Source organism: Daktulosphaira vitifoliae, unplaced genomic scaffold (assembly GCF_025091365.1).
Source record: "Daktulosphaira vitifoliae isolate Bord-2020 unplaced genomic scaffold, ASM2509136v1 Scaffold_1, whole genome shotgun sequence".
In the NCBI taxonomy this organism is placed as follows: domain Eukaryota; kingdom Metazoa; phylum Arthropoda; class Insecta; order Hemiptera; family Phylloxeridae; genus Daktulosphaira; species Daktulosphaira vitifoliae.
This window is the reverse complement of record NW_026099572.1, coordinates 16,429,738-16,436,465: the sequence shown is the minus strand read 5'-3', so window position 1 is coordinate 16,436,465 and position 6,728 is coordinate 16,429,738. Positions and strand designations below refer to the sequence as shown.

Below are 6,728 nucleotides of genomic sequence, written 5' to 3'. Positions count from 1 at the left end.
TACAAAGTTCATAGTAGAAAAAAATTATTTCTAGATATAAATAAAATTTTTACTGATTGATTACCAAATTTGTATTATTTGACGTGATATTAGCAATTAAAGATTCAGAAAAAGTAAGAAGTTGGGTAATGTTTAGCGACGCTACATTTTGATCATAATGCAGAGATGAGAATTATTCATTTAGAAACTTAAAAAGTTAATTACAGTCAGGATCTAGCGTAGTAGAGTTAAGGTACTTTTAAGATTATTAATTAAAATCACTGCCATAAAATGCTTTGATGCGTATTTGAAACAAATTAAAAAATATAATTAACAAAAATTACATTGTTTTTGACTCAAGAGAATTGAAATGATTACTTATGGAGGATTAGTTATTAGAACGTTTTTATTTTTTATCATATATAAAATTAAATAATTTAGAACGATAGAAATATTTCATTACTATGTAATAAAACTTTAATTAAGTCATTTTTACCAAAAAATATTTTATTTTTGGTTTTAATGCACAGTTCTAACTTTAATCTGATGTAAGTTCAAATATGTCAGATTTTTAAAAAAATTGTAAAATAATTTGATATGATTTTGAATCCATACAATACTTTCGTTCAGTATTGGATTGGATAAAAAATTATTCTTTAAAAATTTTGTAATAATCTAATTAGTTTTCAAAAATAATTTAAATATAAAATAAAAACTATAAATTTCAACATTGACCATTTTATTACTGTAATTTTTAGAGAAGGACTCCTTTATTTAGGGCATTAAGGGGAATTTTTCAAAATTATGTCATTGATAGCTTCAGCTAGATACGTTTTACAATCTGTTTATTTACAAATTTTTGAAACTATATGTTAAAATTATAATACTTGTGTGTAAAAGTAACGTGTATATTAAAAGTATCAAACTGACGTGGGATATTTTGATAATTTCTTATATTATTATCTTACACATAACATTAAATTTAAAATGTGTAAACAACATTTCTCAGATATTATTATATATTGGATTATACTAAAATTTACTGACTGAAACATAATTATGTAATTCATTTAAATAGACGAATGCTTCCCTTAATTGTAAATATATATTTTATTTAATATTCATTTTAAATTAAGAAATTTACTTTTACTTGGAAATTAACAACATTCTTATAAATGAAATTCAAAATCATGTTCAGAACATAAATTTTTAAGACTTAGATAATATTTTATTATTTACTTTTAAATTTACAAATATTTTTTAAAGAAGTTCAATGGAGTTTTTTATTTAATGAATAAAATAAAATAACGAATTCTCGACAAGTAACAACTAAAATAAGAATTATGTTCATTTTTATGTACTAAAGACGACGTGATAAGAATTATTTTTGGTCTAGTACGTGATACAAAGGATCAAATTCTTTTCAATTCAGTTTTTATTTGAGTCATTGGAATTCCAAGATATAGTTTATTTGTATCAAGTTTTTATTGTATAAAAAATTTCGTTGGCAACATTTTTTATTGTATTAAATTGCACTAGTTTGCATTTAAAAACTACAAGGAATGCAGTATGAAAAATTAGAATTCATATATTTATCAAAACGGTATTTATTATAAAAACCGTCATGGAAAAAATTGACAGCAGATTAACAAATTTAATTTTAAAGTTCTCTGTTAAAATTATTCATATCTCAGTGCTAACTGAACTATTTATACAACATGGATTTAATATTATCCCTCGATGATTTGGCTATAACTAAATGATAACTTGGAAGCTAATTTTTCTAATGAAATTTATTATCAAACAAAAAGTATACCAATACATTAGTATTGGTACACTTTTTTTTACTAGATTTTTTCCTACTAGATTTGTATGTAATTATGTTCAATTTATTTTGTAATAGCATAAAGCGTTTTATAACACTCATTTAACTATGCTTTGTATTTTTCAAAAAAATGCCGTTTTAATTAAGAAAATATCTATGTGATTATAATAATAAAATTATGCACCATAATAACAAAAACTTCTTTTTTTTATAAAGTATTAATTAGTATAAAATAACTAATCTTTCATATAATATATACTGTAAAACATTTATATTATCATGTTATTTGAAAATCGAATAAAATATGCCTTCAAAATATTCTTTGTGTCTTATTATGATTTTTATATGAAATATTATTTTTATCTATTTTACACTGTATTAAAGAATTTTATTTGAAATCTATAAAATTAACATTAAATTCGTAATTATAATGTAGTATACATAATTGTACGTCTTAAGGTAAAAATTTAAACAGTATTTTTTCAATATATGAGTTATTTTAATAAAAAATTATGTTTACATACGATATTAGATATTATACAACATGTATAAAATGTTTATATACTTTATTGTAATTATTTGCGTAACTCAATCTATTAAAAGGGTATATTATTATTACTTTCAATTATATATACTGACTTAACAAGAACATTTTCATATTTTATAATCTATATAAATAAAACAAACTCAATATAAACTCGAATCAGAAAAAAATATCTTGTAAATTTTTAAATCAAATGAAATTTTTTTGCACAAATTATTTCTGTTAGTCAATATATTTGAAACTCGTAGGATTTTATTATTTTCAGTAAAATATTAAAAATTACTTAAGAACAATTTTTTGTTTACAATAATTAGAAAATTACTGATTATTAAATTATTAAAGATTAAAAATTAAAGAAAAAACTGCAGCAGATTTTATTTGATGACCAATAAATAAAATCTGCTGCAGTTTTTCTGCTGACAATATAACACTTTTATTTTTATTTTTAATTTCATTTGTTTATTCAATGGCGACACAGGCTGAGCTAACAAAATATTCGTTCTTCTAACCTCTAGAGCCTTTAAGCTTTCTTACGACAGAAGTGACAGGCGTCTGGTCTCTAGTTTTGATTTTTCAGTAGGTCTTCTCATCTTTTCATGTTCTAAAAAAAAGGATTGTACATAATATTCAGTTGTCTTGTTTCAAAAAAAAAAAATAACTAAGCTAAAAATTCAATTTCCTTCGTCATTAAAAGATTTATAATTTTAATTTGTAAAAAATGGTTTGTTAAAGAAAAGTTGTAATTAAATTAAAAAGAATAATAATTGTATAGCTTTTTTTTAAATACAGCGTATTTCAGTCCAAACTAATAAAAAAGATACAAATCAAAGAAATTTTTATGGTTAAAATAATTAATTTTAAAAGTTTATAAATTCTTGTTCAATTGATTGTTAAATTATGTTATAAGCTTATCATAATCTTAACTATTTTTAACGCTAATTTAAATGAAATTTAGTATATATACATAGCATAACAATATAATGTATTTATACAGTCTTATTCATTAAGATTAAGATATTTCTTTTCTTGGAAACTATTGAACATTTTTAATTTTTGTAAAAGAAAGAATTGTTAGATTCAATAAACTATAATAGTATGTATCTTTTTTTTTATCCATTAAAGTTAAAAAAGTTAATTTTAATTTTTTCAAATGGGAAACCGTATTTTTAATATGATACATATTGTTTCTTTATCATATAAAGAGAAAAAAATTACAGTAATTTTGTCTTAATAATTTGTTTTATCTTTTGGACCATCAGAAAGATGACTGGGAGAGAGAGGACCGTTCATACAGTAGGATATGTAGCGCTGGTGAAATACACATACATCAGTACAAATTGTACCCACTCGCGTTACATATCCCTTCTTTAAAATAATATGCTGTAACATATAAATGGTTCATCGGATAAAAAAAAAATTATAAGAACAAAATTTGTTTGAAATTTTATTTCATCATATCATCAAACAAAAAATGCAGCTTTCTATTAACGAAAATTAAAGCTTAATTTTTTAAACTCAGAAAGGATAAAAAAATGATAACCTAGTTAATATGTTAATATTAACTACATAATATATAATTAAATACAATAATATTATTAATGTAGAGTTTTTTGAATCCAACAACATTTTTCTATATTATTCAAAATAAAAATGTTCATTAGTTTCTAAGGAAATGAGTGTATACTCTTAATAAATCACCCTGTACTCATACATAAATTGCCAACCAAATATAAAAATAGTACTATTTCAGTTTTCTTTTCCCCGAATGAATTGAACCCTGAACAACTTGTTTTACTTATTCTTTTTGAGGGTTTTCAATAAAACAATTGTTTAAAATATTGCAAATAAGTAAGTCCATATTTTGTTTTAAACTTAATTATCGATATATTTGTCTTTTAAGAATTTCCCTTTTTAACCTTTATAGTGTTGTCATAAAAAATCTAATCTAAACTCTTAAATGTATTTACAATATAACTAGCCCTTCAACAAAAATTGCGACAGTTGCTATAAAAACATTTTTTGGGATTAAGGAAATATTATTTAAAATAAAGGTATTAAAGTATATCTGTGTTTAGGGATTTAAAAGGTCATTCTTTAAAAGAAAAAAATATATTTTTTTTACTATTATTCAAATAAAGTGAATATAAACGTATGCAGCGTGATCTAAATTTCCCTAGATAGAACGAATATTAATCTTACTTTAGTCACGTCGTCACTGTCGATAATTTTTCTAAATTAGGTTTTCGAGAAATAAAAAATACTTATTTCGTGTTTTCAGAGTAGTTATCAAACTCAAAACCATAAAGCTTTTCAATTTTCCAAATTAAGAATTACGTTTTTTACATTTTTTACATTTTATGAAATTTACTGATTGAATTCTCTGTTTCTGCTTGAATGGCATTAAAATGACTAAATAAAAGAGAAATGTTCGACATCTCATAATGTTAACTTCTTTTTAAAATTATGGTTCTAGCAGTTTTATTGGCAATTTAATATTTTCCATAAGTAATTTTTTAATTTGAATTTATCACAGATCAATAGATTAATTTAAATATGTCGATTGAAATTTAAAATACTTGAAAACACTCACAGTGAAATAACATTTTAAAACGTAAAAATATAATGATTACAGATCAATATATTTTTACTTAAATAAAGTAAAAACGCAATCTCTAGTTCTCTAATAGAAAAAATATATTTTATTGTCTACCTTCGAAGACATTGAGATGTAGTGAAGCAATAACCCGTGAAAAAATGTTATATTTCATTACGTAATAGAAAACCGACGGCTTAATGATTTTTTTATTTTTATAAACTCGATGGGAGCTTGTTAAAAAAGTATTATATTTTTTAACTTGAAAGTTAAAAGAAAATTCTAGTCTTAATAAGCCTAATGTTTAGGCTATTAGAAAACGTTTCGATGTGACAATAACGCCCTGCGTCGCCGCACTTGGTTTGGCGGCAACAAGTGTGTGCGTATGGTTGTTGTTTAACTTTAGTAGATTGCAGAGCTCGCTGTTTGGTGAGGCATCCTCGGACAGTACTTATTTGCAACCCCTAAAGAGCGAATGTTTACTGTTTTACCCTTATACATAATTATCCGGTTTAAGTCTCATCACATTCACTCTCTCGGCAATAACATTAAACAAACAAATTTCTGTTGAAATTTGTTATTTTAACAAATTTTGTTAAACTATAACTTATTCAAGATATTGGGCTCATAAAAATATTCAAAATATAATTTTAACATAATCCATCGAGTAAAAGTATTTAATTTCTATACGTGACCAGAACTACTGATGCGGTTTTATAAAAATGGTGAGTTTTTTTACATTTTTGGACAAATATTATTTTAAATAACTTTATCATGTATTGTTGTTTAACATTCAGATTATGGAATCATTTTTATGATCATTCACAATATTTATCGCTGTCTATCGCTATATTGCATATAAAGACTAACACAATTTATTTTTGACATCATATTACACTTCCAATGATTTTTATAATAGCACGAAAAAAAACCCCAGCACAGGGGGGTCGCGGCACAGTGGTGACGTGACATAGTTGGATCAAGTATAATGATATCTGACAGTGATTAAAATCACTATAAAAAAAAAACGCTTCGATGCAAATCTTTAGATAGTGTTTAATTTTAAAAAATTGGTGGATTATTCCAAAAGCTACATGATCTGCTAGTTCCTTATTAATATCCTGATTAAGATAAAGTATGTCGAATGAAAAAGGGATTATTAAAAAATATTATTTCTCATGAAAAAATTATGTTGATCCAAACATTTTTCAATTATTTATAGCATTATAAAGTTGAAAATGTAAAAAATAAAATCGAGGTTTTTCACACAATAATAGCATTTGGTAGCCATTTTCACCGTGGAGACAAAATAATGTCCGAAATTTCTTTTTTTAATATTAGAGTATATTACATTAGCTTTAATTTAAGATATATATAAAAGTGTCAGACCTTCCGGAACATTTTCAAAAGTCAAGTTGAAAAAGTAAATTTTTTGTGAAAAAGTTGTCATTTTANAAGTTGAAAAAATTAATTTTTTGTGAAAAAGTTGTCATATTAAATCCTCCCCTGTGGGCAGGTAAAGAGTCAAATTTACAAAAAAAATATATCAAATGATAGGTAAGGACATCAAGCATCTATATAAAAAAAAAATTATATTGATATGTTCATTTTTGAAAAAGTTACGGCAGTTTTTAATAAAAAAAATTGAAAAAATTTCGAAAATTAGCGATTTTTAAATTTGTAATTTTTTTGGAGGTTTCCCCCATTTACGGGGAACGAGGGAAATTTTTTCAATTTTTAAGGGTAATGTCTTCGACTAGATACGATTTGTGATCTTTTGACGTATC

At 23.7% G+C, this 6,728-nt stretch overlaps 1 protein-coding gene across 4 annotated transcripts in view; it reads left to right on the top strand.

The window, feature by feature from the left end:
- Window positions 1-5,015: 5,015 nt before the first annotated feature.
- Window positions 5,016-6,728, top strand: part of LOC126910483 (neuropeptide F receptor-like) — a 44,892-nt gene continuing 43,179 nt past the window's right edge. For 3 of the 4 annotated variants that reach the window (XM_050693096.1, XM_050693095.1, XM_050693093.1), the window contains exon 1: window positions 5,016-5,666. The gene's annotated coding sequence lies outside the window, so the exon portion shown is untranslated. The remainder of the gene's footprint in view (window positions 5,667-6,728) is intronic. The other variant, XM_050693092.1, reaches the window with a different exon arrangement.